Source organism: Channa argus, chromosome 9 (assembly GCF_033026475.1).
Source record: "Channa argus isolate prfri chromosome 9, Channa argus male v1.0, whole genome shotgun sequence".
NCBI classification, from domain to species: Eukaryota; Metazoa; Chordata; class Actinopteri; order Anabantiformes; family Channidae; genus Channa; species Channa argus.
Window position 1 is genome coordinate 13,112,812 of NC_090205.1, and position 14,480 is coordinate 13,127,291.

Here is a 14,480-nt window from a genome sequence, read left to right on the forward strand (position 1 = left end):
TTCTCTTTACAACTGTGAGGCAGAAATCACAGCATTAAGCCTTTGTGACACCAGACACGCATTTATGTTAAATATGATCAGTGCTGACAAGCTGTTACATTGAGGATAACAAAATACTTACAACTTTCTTAATAAACTCAGGGAAAGCAGCAAGATGTGGCTTTATTCATCACCAGAGCACATTCACAAAATTCCAAGGTATCAAATCTCTTTTACTAAACATGCATTACAGTATAGGACCTGTGGAATATTTCCACTCACAATTTCGATAAAACAATAAATGCTAAAACTAAAACACTGAACACATTCTTGGCCATGTTTAGCTCTTTGGACTTGCCCAGGTAACACAGTACAATGCCACAATCTCACAAACAAGCCTGCTCGAGGAAGTCGTCCTAAAATATACAGACATCTACAAAGCGAAAACTCTGCGAATAATCCTACAGCACAGAACAACTACAGAGACTAGACTTCCCCCTGAAATCTCAGCGCCTCACTGGACAACTCTTGGCGGACAAAGTAATTCCATGGCGCTTGAAACTCCAGGAACTTTTTTTTTCTTTTTCCTAAAAGAAGTTGTTCCTGTTTCGCCAGAGAACTGGGGGGGTGGGAGGGGGGAAGGGAGGACTTCAGCACTTGCATTCATGGAGCCTCGGCCAGCGCAAACAAAGTCTTCCCCGAAGAGGGAGGCACTGAACGGCGGCTGAGAGCGAGAACAACGACGTCGGTCACAAACAGACAAAAACACACATTAAAATCAGATTCATTTCAAGGCTATGGCTGTTAATAAAGCAATTTAGCCCCTCCCTAGGCAAACATTCATTTTCAAGTTCTGTAGCTCCGTTAACAATGTAACAATTAAATCGCTCGGCAGATGATAGGGCTGGCCGACACAATCACCAGCCGAGGCCTATAATCTCGTTACGCGTTTATAAATCATATCAGGCACATTTTGAAAAAAGTAAATACAATACCAACGGTGTGGTACTCCTGAAGAATGCAGAACATGCATGCTGCATTGTATCCTTTTTTCATTTTCACGAAGCACGGGCGGTCCTCCAGTAGAATGGGGTAAAAACCAATATTTCTCCGCGGGTTTTACACCATGTTGAAAACATCGTGAATAATCCGCTTTTGTTGCGCTGGAAAGATGGGCATTTACGGCCGAAAGGGTGCTCGGTTTCTGCCAGGCCAGACACGACGTGGGTTAGCTAGCCAGCCTTCGGGGACAGAGGCAGAGAAGAACGGATACCGGAGTGAGATGTCCCCGGGAGGAGGACCCGCGTGTGCCCGTTGCCAGGAGGCAAGCTATGGTACCGAGACTTTCCAGCAGGTTTTGAATAAAAGCGAACTCACCTGTAACGTCACCGTAATTCCCGATTTCCTCGAACGTTGAAAATATACGCACATCTATCAAAGCACAACATTTTCACGGTAACATTATAAAATAGAAATGTGTCTCCCCCCCTTTCGCCCGAGCTTTCCAGTGGTCCTACTCCATTACATCCCAGTCAAGATTTCCTGTCGCCTCTCCCCCCCCCCCGTTTCAGCGAGATGGTTCAGCCCGAATTCTAAGTAGCAATTCTAGGTCAGGTCTGTGTGCCAGTGAGGCTGTTGGACAGCAAGACAGCGGTGTCCACCTCGGTGCGCCACGGTAAACACTAAATAACTTTAAAAACACACACAAGACAGACACGGCTTTACCGGGCGTAATTTTAACTCGTTTTGTTGTGGTAACATCGAACTTCCTCATGTGAAAGAACGTGTTAGTAAGTTCTCACAGTATTTAAGTATGTTGGTATCCGTCATGGATGGGTCACCGGAAGGGGCCTACCGGGCACAGGCCCAGAGGCCGCTGGGGGCTACAATCCAGGTATTAATTTTCTATATTTCTCCTTTGAAAGTTAAGGAGCTCTGGAAAAAGATAAAAGACAATTATTTAAGAGGGTTTAAGCTAGGAATTGAAAAACCTTTTTTTAGATACAAAACCGTGTTTATAAAGTGTTTGTTCAGTGTAATGTATTTTTAATGAAGTCAAACATTTTAACTACTGGGGAAAGATATAAATTCATGGTTGCAACTCCAACAACATTTCATTGTGACAAAATATTTGAAAACTTCTTACATGTACCTCTCCATCCATCCTTTAGGGTCATGGTTGGGTGGCTGGAGATTGTTGGGTACACCCTGGACAGTTCACCACGGCCAACACAGAGAGACATACACAGACCACCAACCATTCACACTCGCATTTACACGTGGGCAATTTAGAGTCACTCATTAACCTAACATGCATGTCTTTGGACCGCGGGAAGAAGCTCATGCAAGCACAGGGAGAACATGCAAACTCCAGGCCATGGTCAGCCTGAGAAACAAACTCGCAACCTTACGGTTGTGGGGCAGTAGTGCTAACCACTCCACCACCTTGCTGCCCTCAAATATAATAGTATTTATATTTATTTATTTATAGCTGCTTTCAAACATGCGCTGCCACCATGAATTTCTATAGATTTTACCTGGGGTAGCTACATGTAAGAATGCACCAAGTCAAACAGGCCAGACGTCACCCAGAGTTTATCCTACAAGCCTCCTAAGTCCAGGTAATGCGAGTGAGCCTTTTTGTGAATAGAGAATACCGCTCTATCCTGAGCTGTCAGGAGAATTTAAAATTAGCAAATGCGTATGTTGACAACTATTTTTACCAGGCGACTGCCACAGCTTCTTAATTTTTTGACTGCCATGGTTTAGATGTGCTGCAAAATAAAACAAAAAAAAAAGGACCGCATTTCCACAGCATATTTTTTCTGTCATGTTGTGCCTCCTGAACGCACCGGCCAGACACTACTCCTCATTGAAATCAAGTGGAGTTTCTGCTCCTATTTGAGAACACTTCTGGCTTGGACAATCTTTCACTGTTTGTTACTTTTGTAAAATGTCCAGAGCTGATTCTGTGGACATTGTCTGTAGTTAAAATGTGAAAAGAGTTTATTTATTGCAGCCTCAGATTTAGTCAGTTCCCCTTGTGCTAAAAGTTTTACATCATGTACCTACCACCTTCTCACTTAAGACGAAATTATTCTAAATACAATTAGAATAAAATATACATACATAGGTATATTTATGAATGAGTGTAGTAATGTGCGTGGTATATGGACATTTTTTCTTTAAGTCTGGAATTAAGTTTAAGCTAATTTATCTAATACCCAAATATCTATTTCCACCACATCTAAATGTAGCTGTGTAGGTGAATAGTATAGAGTTTGAAGTTGATATTTACAGTATAAATCAAGATACTGTAGTTTGTGGTGATGCTGAATTGCATGATACTTGAAGGTATTTCCAATATTTTGTATACCCACTTTATATTACGGGACATGGCCATAATTGATAAAGAAAGAAATGAAGAAGGCAAACATACTAAAGACAATAAAATTATTATACAAGACATCTTTCTGTCTTATCTTCTATTCCATTCAATCTTAGTCAGTGCAATACAATTTTAATAGTGTTCATGATGAACAAAATAGTTGATGACATTAAAACTAGACTGATGCCACTTGATAAATAAAATTATGTTCAGCTGAAGCACACACTTATTAGAGAGTTAGAATCACAAGCCTCAAAGGAAGAGTAAAACATTAAGGACAAGCAATGTGAGAGTAGTGATTCTCAATATTTAATCAAGATACATTTCAAATCCAACCCAAATGTATAATCATGACAACTGGGGAATAAATGAATTGGTGTTTAAGTGCACACATTATTTGCTGGCCTGATTGTGTGTGTGAGTGTGTTCCACTTCTCTCCGGGTTAGTGCTGATTCAAACTCTCCAAGTGAAGATGTTTTTGCAAACTGAGAGCAGTCTTCTTCAAGAGGCATTTTGATACTGACAGCTCAGTTTATTGCCTAGACCATACTTTAAATGTACAAGGACATAATTGAGAGTGCATTATATTCATTGAGCTTTTAAGAGGAGTTGCATCAGTTGATTTGAGTTAGCAACAGGTCTTACTTTGCTCACAATCTTCAAACTGCCAAAATAGCTGGAAAAGGCCCATAGCAACAGTAGATTTTGAACTTAAAGTTACAGTGTGCAACAGTTTTCACATTTATATAGAAATATACCCCAACACTCATCTTAATGTGAAGAGGTGCTGTGGAAGCCTCCAGTACACAGACTCATTCAAGTGCACTGGAGGCAGTGCAGAGATATTCAAGTGTTTTGAGCAAGGCTCACCCCACTGACCGGAGAAGGGCAACAGTTTCTTCTTGATTAGTAAGTTTTGTAACGCTAGTATTTTTTGTTATTTGATAACCATGACCAGTGGTAGTTCTAGACCCTTATTACAGGTGTGTCATTTTTACAGAGTCAGAAAATAGGGTAAAATATCCAACATACTTTCCCAGAGGCCAACTTATTTTGCTGGGGTTCAGAACTCAAAGATATTAAGTTTCAGTCATAGGAAAAAAAGCCAAAAACTGACATTTCAGAAGGTAAACTACACACTTAAAAATTAAAAATTACTTAGAAAATAAGTTAAATAGTTGTAGATGTTCTCCATGTTGGTCTAATATTCGTTTAATCGTATAATCATTTCCACTGCTCGCGCACTGTTAAATCAGTGTGAACTTACAGGAAACACTTTTTGTAAGTACCAAATTAATTTTTGATATTTTTGAGACTGCGCGGAAACTCTTTTCTTTTTCTTTCTTTCTTTCTTTATTTATTTCTTACCTTCTTCCTTTCAACAAAAAATCAAACTATTGTACATGCCTGTTGAACATCAGCTGCATAGAAGTCTTTTACAGCACTGAGCATTGTGGGATGACACACTGTACGCAGGACACAAACCATGGGATGAGAGCTGCATATTTGTGACTTTTGACAAGCACGCCACGACTACATTGGACATGTTTGTGCATGTTAGCAGAGACTCTGTCTCCTTCTCTCTCTCACACAAACACACACATGCACTTCCTCCTGGTCTGGTTCTGTGTGTGTGGGTGTGTGCATGTGTGTATGATAAACCCCACTGGTGAGGTAACAGTAGACTGGCAGTATTCCCAGACTGGGCTGCATTAGACATGCACACTAGTAAAGCTCTTCAGGTCGATGTTCTGGCTCTCCTGTTCTCCAACTCTTTGGCAAGACTAACCCACAATACTTTGGGAACAAAAAAACAAAATCCAGATTCTGGCCAGTGTTACGTTAAAACAAAAAAAAAAATGCAATTATATTTATTGCATTGCATTTGTGTGTTTGCCCATCTGTTTGCCTGCATGTGTGTGTGTTTAAGCAGGACACCAATATTGACTGTTTACTTATCATATTACCATCTGCATTATTTAAAGCTTTGATAAACAGTCTTATTCTGGAGAGACACCCTGTAGACACAGAAAAGAAAGATGAGGTGTTGGGTTGGAGACTCGACACATTTTATAGATAAATACAGTAACTTTGGCTAATTTGCATTTACAAAATATGATAAATAGTTCTAATAGCTGGTTTTAGACCAGTGGCTTTGTGGAGGACAGGAGGAGGTGGTGGGTTGGGGTAATAGGGAGGTGTATATTCAGGGGTTCTGTATTGGCCTGCATCAGGGGATGATGGTTATCTTAGGATTGGTTCATTAACAGGTAAGCTGGCGATGTTGAGAAGAACACCAAGACTGGTTGGGTTATCAAAATACTGAGACAGTGAGCTCACTCCCACAGCAGTGAGGTCACTTACCAGAGTGTGGTAGCCTGACCAATCATCAGTCAGTCTATTATCATGGTATGCGGTGTTGCTATGAGTAACAGAGACAAGCACTGCCTTGCAGATGCCTAATGATGGCTGATACACTGAGATGCTACCACTTGGCCTATTCGATTCTTATTGTCTTCCTTTCTGTCCTCCACATTTTCTTCAACAGTTCTGCTCTCATCAGTTAGAGGTTGAATGTAGGTTTCAAGCATAGAAACTGCAATGAATCATAAGTTTGATCTTTCCCTCCTTTCACCCCATCATCTTTTCCCTTCCTCCTCTTGTTGACTGTCCCCTGCAGCAGTGTTTCTGACTCTTCCCCACGGCAGGTAAGTGTAAACAAGCTGGAGGACTGAAACAATGTTAATTAACCGATCATTAACAACAACAAATCGAGGCAGACCCTGGAGATCTAAGCAGTTGCCCACCCACCTGCGTCTCACCATTCCACTAACTGGACTGTTAATGACTAATCAGAGGCAAGAGTGATTAGATCGCTTCCTAATGAGATAGATTTATGATTGCTGGAGTCTATTACCCTTATATATGGCTGAGGCCTTTGCAGTGAAAACAGAAACTCAGCCCAGGTCCAGTGGGGAAAAAAGTATTCAGGTACTTCAATTTTTCATAGAAGTAGCAAAATAACAATGACAAAACCTTAATTGCAAGTAATAGGTATGGGTTTAAATACATAAATACAACATTTGTAAAAGCTACATTTACTCACAAGTATGAAAAGTTCACAGACTGAAACACTATGATATGTTCAGCAGTATGTAACGTATTACTCAGTTAATTCTAATGGTTCCAAACCTAGGGATTGGGCTACTCCAAAGGGGGTTGTAAGATATTGGAGTAGAAAAATACTTTCATACTAATTTTAATATTCTCTTTTGAGTTGTTTTTTAACTTATTACCCTGGGAAATATTATCTAAATCGACCTACCCAGACTTCAGCTAATGAAATGTGTCTTAAAGGGTAGAATACATTTTTTGTTTAGTTTTTTTTCTAAAATAGCTGGTTCTACAATAAAATGTGTGAAACTGTATTTTGGTTAAAGAAAAGCAAATGGTCTGGTTCAATTTCTTAAAAGTGCACAGTGACTTAAATCATGAGACATGATATTGTTAGTATTTAACTAACCACAATCCTTTTCAAACCTTGACCATAGTCCCATCATTGCCCAAATGCTTATCCGTTGTACTAGTAATGGTCCTTGCTGTTACGGTCATGTTATTTTTATGCCTGCCATCCACCTGAACCACCTCCCTGTGACTCCAGAGTGGTTTCTAAATGTAATGCTTCCTTCACTTAAAAAAGAGATAAAAAGATTTTTAATGTACCAAAAATTTAAAGGTACTTTGACACATGAGCAGTTAAATAAAATGAGGTGAAGTTAAAAGTACAGTACTTCTGATTTATACTGGATTGGGAAGATAAAGGATCAGATAATGGTATAAGTCAAAGTACCTCAAAATTGTACATGTACAGTACTCGAGTATATGTACTTAATTACTTTCCTTCACTACTCTCGTCACATAGCTGGTGATGGACATAAAGGACAGCAGTTGTAAATGTGTGCGTGACACCACCCAATACCACCCAAACAAACCCAAACAAACCCCCTGACTCACTGAACGTATCCTCTTCCTCTCTCCTATCTTTGTGTATGAATGCTTACCGAGAGGAAACGATAGATGCAGACATTCCACAACCCATATTCCCCCTCACTCTATCTTGTTGCCATGGGAACCACAGCAGACGGGAGACAGGTTCATATCGGCCTCCCTCAGGTCTCCAGTCACAGTCTCCTTGTCTCTCTCTCTCTCTCTCTCTCTCTCTCTCTCTCTCTCTCTCTCTCTCTCTGTCTCTCTCTCTCTGTCTCTTTCTCTCTCTTTGCTGTCAGAGGCGGCTGCTCCTGTGTGGGCCACTGATACTCGCTGATTAAAGGAAGTTATAATTTGATTTTCTCAGCAGGCGCCGTTTAATAGATCAGTTTAACTAAAGCTGTGCCATCCCCAGGGCTTATAGAAGGAAAAGGAGCGAAAGAAAGAGGGAGATATATGGACAGAGAGAGAGAGAGAAGGAGAGTCATGCTAATCCCAAACACTGAGCAATCACCCCACCACGAAACTCTCCCACTCACTCCCCTTTCTAATTCTGTTTGCCTATTTTATCGTCTTCCTCTCTCACTCTCTCTTTCTGTTTCTCTTGCTTTTCCTCTGCCTATTAATCTGTGCTTCCCTCTCCTCCCCCTCCTCCATCATTTCTTCCTCCCTCCTTTTAGTGAGGCAAACATGGGAGGGCTGGTTTCTCTGTGTACAAGCTGGCTGTATTACTGGCTCATTGTGATAATAGTGTTTAATTATCCTCTCAGCTAAAATCAGCCCCATCACTCTGCTTCTCTTCCCTTACCCCGCTTCACATCCCTTCCCACTACCCCCCCTCCACTCCCACTATCTGTCTGTGGTGTGTCTAATACTTCCCCCTACCGCCCTCTCCCCCTTCATGCATCTCCTTCTCTTCCCTGCCACCGCCACCGCTCCCCCGCCCTGTTCTCCAGCTATTTCAGACCCATTTAGCGGGATAAGCATCTTGAGACAGACAGAGGGGTTTTTGCTCTCTTTCAGAGAGAAGCGAGGAGAGGATATGGAGACTGGCATCCTGGTGCCCGCCTCAGAATACCAAACAGGGGCCCGGGCATCTTAATATGCAGTGTGGGACAGAGGCTGAGATCAAAGAGAGGCACAGACAGACAGAGAGATGGGTTGGGGGTGGGAGGGTGCACTAGGGGGGATATAGAGACAGAGAGAGGAAGAGATGGAGAGGTGAGAAAGGGAGGGAGTGAGCCTTCTAATTCCACCTCGACTGAGCATCCTTTCCTTCACATCATCATTTTTGTCCTACTCTCCTGCATCACCCCCTTGACCCTAAGAAAAATTGACAGCTTAATTACCACAGCATCCAAATCTACATGCCTGCCCGTGCATTGATGTGTTTTTGTTCAGTTGCAAGGGTGCCGGAGAAAGTCTGCATGTGCATACGTCTCAGTCCATTTCCCCCTCACACATATACATTTGTTTGTGTACGCTTGGGGGTTGGATGGTGGCTCTGCCTCTGCCACCTACACAGCCCCTCTATCTCCTCAGTCAATTAAGATCGTGAGTAGCTGTCCCTGAAGCGGTGTAGACAGGCTAAATGAAAAGGCAGTGGATGTGAAATATGAATCATTAGAATACTGCAAGGACGGGCTGGGGGAAAGGCAAGGGGTGGGGGTCTGGTAGAGAGATAAGGAGAAAAAGGAATGGAAGAGAAAGGGAGAGGAAGAATGAGAGAGCAGATAATAAAAGATTAACGTCACGCCTCTCAGAGTGGCGGAATTTCAAACCCTCCAGATCAAATTATTTATCCCTGTCTATAAAGGCAGAGGAAGATCAGGAAAAAGGGGCTGGAAGAGGGGAAAAATGAGCAAGGAGAGAGGACGGATGGTGCGAAGACCTCTCTCACTCTCTTTGATGACAGTACTGACAGCGAAACAAATGCTCCGTGCGTGTGTGTGTGTGTGCATGTGTGCGGGTTGGTTCTAAAGCAGAAAAGAGGGAGAAACCGAGAGAGAGAAAGTAGAGGCAGATGTCTGCATTCACTCTGTGGGAGGCTCAGGGCTATTTGCCGAGGACAGAGAGACAAGAGCGGAAAAACAGAGAAAGAAAGAAAGAAGGAGAGAGACAGAGAGGGCTGGATTAAAAGAAACCTGTTTCCCTTTGATTCTTTACTAATTTGCAGCAAGATGAAGAGCACAGAGAACAAACCACCTACGCAGCACCACTCCACACCAAATCACACACACACACACACACACACATTAGTTTCTTGGGTCTCAATGGAGTTCACTCTGGCACGCACAAACACACACATTACATTTATCTGTAGTTCACCGCCTCGTGCCCTTCTCACCAATGACAGTGACATTTCTCTATACAGGCTGTGTAACCCCTGCCTGACTCCGGATCTCCTCTATTTTTTTACTCCCATCTTATCCTTCGACTCCTTCGATTGTTCTTTCCGTTTTTCTATATAGGAGCTTTTTTCTGAAGTGAAAACCATTATATCACCAATGCTCAAAAATACCAGTAGACTGTGTTGCTCAGATACACATTGACTAATCACTCGCGCGCGCACGCAGACACATATGCAGGCACAAAGTCCTTCCTCATTAGCCCTGATTCCCCCTGAGTGACATCTTTAACAAAAGGATGCAGCTTCTGCCGCCATGGCAACAGCCTCCTCCATCTCTATGCGGTGCTTCAGACTGTTTACATGATGGGATCTCACTCTTTTCTTCCCTTTCACTCCATCTCTCTTTCTATTAGCTTCCTGCACTTTATCCCTCCTCTCTATTTCTGTTTTTCTGTTCCGTTTCCCTGTTTCTCACTCTATTTGTCTCATGTCACAATTTCTCTCCTCTGTCTTTAGCTCTCTTTTCTTTCTCTGGATCCTCTCACCTGCTGTTTTGCTGTTAGTGTTATCTGTACCCTTAAGGACATTCAGTATAGAGACCACCTGCTTGCCAATCATAAAATTATATGTAGGTCTAGATGTGGGCAGGAGGGAAGGGGGGGTGACATAGATGATCATGTGTATGTGATTAAGTATTTTGGTGTGTGTGTGTGCTTCCAGGAGATTCTGATATCTAGGCCACGGGAATCCAAGGCAGCCACTGTGTCTGGTGTCACAGCAAATCAACTGTCAGCTGTACACCACCTGCCCACCCACACACATTTGCACCCTTGCACGCACACACACACACACATATGTACACACACGTACACTGAAAGTCTTAGGAGAGAGAAAGAGACTAAGAATAGAACACCCGGAGAGTGTTGCCGCTTCTCCCTCCACCTCCACCTCCTCTTCCTCTCTGCTCTCCTCCTGCCATCATCAGCGGTGCTTTGCAAGTGGCCTCCAACACGATAGGAGTCTTTTCTGTCTTCCACACTCTCCCCAGAGTTTAGCCCAGCCCTTCTCTCCCACAGTGAAATGAGTCACCTGCACTCCACTGCTCCTCGTTGCATCTGTAGGTATACCGTAGCTGGTAAGGTCTCCATTGTTAAAAAGAAAAAAGCAAAGCAGCCAGATGTCATCTAACAACCCTTAATATGTTATTCTGATATTGACAGAGTAGGAGGGAGGAAAAGAAATGCAAAGCGGTGAAAACACAAGAGAGACACTTCTGAAGCGGGATTCGATCCAAGGCCAACAGGGGTACATGCAGTTTTAGAGGCCTCCACCACTAAACCATCTCCTGGGAGGATTTTCAGGGCCTGTATGCACATTAATGTGTGAACCCTGGAGATATTAGATATCATGGAGCACAGTCATTTCTGTTTTATAAGTGTGTGTGTGTGTTTATGTGTGTGTGCAAGGAGTGGTTAGGCCCAATGTAGCATTTAGTGCCACATACGATGTGTGTGTGGGCATGTATACGTAGAGATGTGGGAGGCTGTTTGTGTGTGTGCGTGTGTGTGGTATGCTGTTCTCAGTCTGGTCCCTCTGTTTCTCTGCTGTCTGTGGCCTCCTCTTCCCCATGAATACTAATGTGTTTCAAACCCCAGAGATCAACCCTCCTCCCTCTCCTTTCACTCCCTCCCTCCCTCTCTACATCCCTGCCTTCCTTCGCCACAGTTTTCATTAATTTTCCCGCCCCTTTACCTTTCAACTTTCCCTCTCTTTCATCTAGCCTTTTACACCACATCTTTTTCTCCTCCCCAAAAGACCTCCCTCACTTCCTCTATTCCTGCCCTATTTCCTCATCCTTCCCTCCCTCTTCCCTTATGCCTTTTCTTTTTATCATCTCTTCCTCTTTCCTTTCTTGACCTCTCATCGCTCTCTCCGTCTTATTTCGTCTTCCTTCCCGCCCTCCGTTACCTCTTCCGTTTCATCATCTCCCCTCCTATACTTTTTACTTCTTCTGTACTATGTATATCCTTCGCTCCTTCCTTCTTTTAGTCTTTCCTCCGCATAAGTTTTACCTCGTGTAACATTGTGCAACTCTTCATATTTTCATCACTACTTCTTCACCAAACATTCACCCTCCTCCTTTCCACTCCCCCTTTTTCCTCACCTTATTTTGTCATCTCCTCGCCTTGCTTTTTATCCTCTCTTCTCCTGTATCTTCTCACCTTTCTTTACTCTAGTTTTTTCTTTGCTTTTGCTTTCCTTCCCTCTTTTTTTGCTTTCTTTCTGTCCTTTCCTTTCCATCCCCTTTATTTCCCTCTCACCTACTTTCCTCTCTGGTTTTCCCTCGTTTTTGACAGTACACCTCCTCAAGAGGACATGTAAATGAGGTCAGTACAGTCGAGTACATCACTCAGGTGTTGGTGTAGGTGTGCACTGACGCACACATGCACAAATTAAACACATAAATCTGTAAATGTTTGTGCATATTCGTTACAGGTTGTCTGTGTGCAGTGCATTCCACTGCTAATAAAGAATTTCCTCTCATAAGCTGTATGCCATGAACCAAGTGCTCCAATTACATAAATGCCTTCACCCCAATACATTATGACATCCTGACAATTATTCACGGCCTAATTCATTTAAAATTGCATCTCGTTTCTTGGACTCTTCTTTTTTTTCTTCTTTTTTTTAGCACAAACCCTGGAAACAGATGATGAGCAGGGTGCAGGGATCAGAAGAGCTTTCATTTCCTTGTGTAACATAGAGGCTACTGCTCTTCAGTAGCTGCTGACTGGACAGTCTTAAACTTTACTGCCTTTTCCCACACACACACACACACACACACACACACACACACACACAGGATGACTGAGGAAATAAAACGCTGTGACTACCAACAGCAGAGTGTGTGCATTTGTGAATTTGTGAGAGAGATAGTGGGGGTGAGTGAAAGGAAAGAAAATGGGAAGGAATGAAGGGGCCAGTTGTAGTTCAGTTATTTAGAGTAAAAAGTTTTGGGAGAGCAAACTGCTTGTTGTGTGTTCATCATTAAAGTTGGTGGAAGCTTAAGTTTTTGGATGTTTCACTTTGTGTCAGCAAACCAGCAGAAATGAGTACGTGTTTGTGTGCATTTTTTCCTGTGTTTGTTCAGTGACAGCAGTGGGAATAATGAAACCAGAGACGGGCAATCCTGCAGGAATCCATTTCTGTCTACATTGCTCGTGATGTACAGCTGAGAGCAGTCAGAAGCAAAAAGCAACAGGCTACTGGAGACTGACCCCTGTGCACATAAACACACACATAAACACTCGCACACAAACACACACACATTCTTAAGACAATAACAGCCCCTACTGGGGAGAAAACACATAACATGACCGCAATGAAACACACAGGGACAATTGCATGCTGAAACCCACCCACAGACAGGACTCAAAACGCACACACATAAATAGCACAAACAGGATTCACACAGATTGTTGGTAAACAGATTAAATTGGAGAAGCTATTCACACTGGCATGCATGCAGAGACACACGCACAGATAAATATGCAGATGCACATATGAGCAACTGTGTGTATGCACGTACACACACAATTCACACTGCAGGACCACTTCAGGTTTCATCATCTTCTTTTCCTTTTTTTTTTGCTTTCTTTCTCTTGAGAGCTGGGGAAGGGAGGGTGAGGGAGGGGTGGGGTGGTGGTGAGGATATGGCAAAGGGGGGTGTCTCATTCCCTCTCTTTTGTTGCTGCTGGGGAGAGAGAGCACATATCCATACAGAATGCCCCCCCCACCCCCCCAACACACACACACACACACACACACACACACAACACTCCCTCCCTCCTCTCTCTACGCACACACACATCCACAAAGATACAAGATCAAAGAGCCGACACTGCTGAAGGATTACTTCAGCCACACACTGGCTCCTCAATCCGGGTCTGTTCCTCTTGTGCAACCCCCCTCTTTCCTGGCTGCACTTGGTACGGCCCAAGCATTCCTGCCAAGTAGCTTTCACACATGGAGGGGAAGCTTGTCTCAAGCAATTGCTGACAAGCTACAAACAAGACAGCCTCGCTTTCTCTCTCTCCCCCTTTCGCTCTCTCTCTCATCTCTTCAACCCAGGTCTGTTCTTACCCTTTCCACCCCATCTCCCCCCCCTTTCAGTCATCACTCCTTCTCTCCCATTCTTCCCTCCCCCATCTTCTCTCGGTTGCTCTCTGAGAATGTGGGGGCCCCACTAGCATAAATTGTCAGCTGTTCCTGGGCGTACTCTCCATGGCTCCCTAAACTCACATAAGCCTACATATGCAGTGGCTGTTGGTACAACAGTAACCTAAGTCAGCCCTGTTGGTTATGAGTCTGAAAAAGTATACCAAGGCCCCCACATTATGCTGCAGTGTGAGGCCACGGAGAGTTTTAGTCTATAATAAGCTGCAATGGATACTGAAGCTAATGGTATTTCAAAGGGGTTAACATCAACATGCTGTCTTTTTGGTCCTGTTTAATTCATTAAAGCAAAACAAAAACACATTATTATTAGTCTTCATTATGCACAGGCAGTGTTCTACATGTATATCACCTTTGGGTATTGCTCACCCCTTCCCTGCAATCACCAAAGCTGCAACACACAAATGGGGTCACTCAGTGTTGACCACTTTAAACTTAAGAGTTTTTAAACCAGTAATTAACCTTTTTTTTGCAGTTTCTCTAATTAACACTGTGATGCCTGCTTTTAGGGATAATTACACGCAAGAACATGAAGGTAA

At 43.1% G+C, this 14,480-nt stretch overlaps 1 protein-coding gene across 4 annotated transcripts in view; it reads right to left on the reverse strand.

The window, feature by feature from the left end:
- The window catches only part of bcl9 (BCL9 transcription coactivator), a 28,932-nt gene extending 27,439 nt beyond the window's left edge, over nucleotides 1-1,493 (reverse strand). The window contains exon 1 of one of the 4 annotated variants that reach the window (XM_067515233.1): nucleotides 1,357-1,493. The gene's annotated coding sequence lies outside the window, so the exon portion shown is untranslated. Of the gene's footprint in view, nucleotides 1-121; nucleotides 532-974; nucleotides 1,309-1,356 lie in introns of those variants that run through there. The other 3 variants (XM_067515234.1, XM_067515232.1, XM_067515235.1) reach the window with 3 other exon arrangements.
- Nucleotides 1,494-14,480: the final 12,987 nt, after the last annotated feature.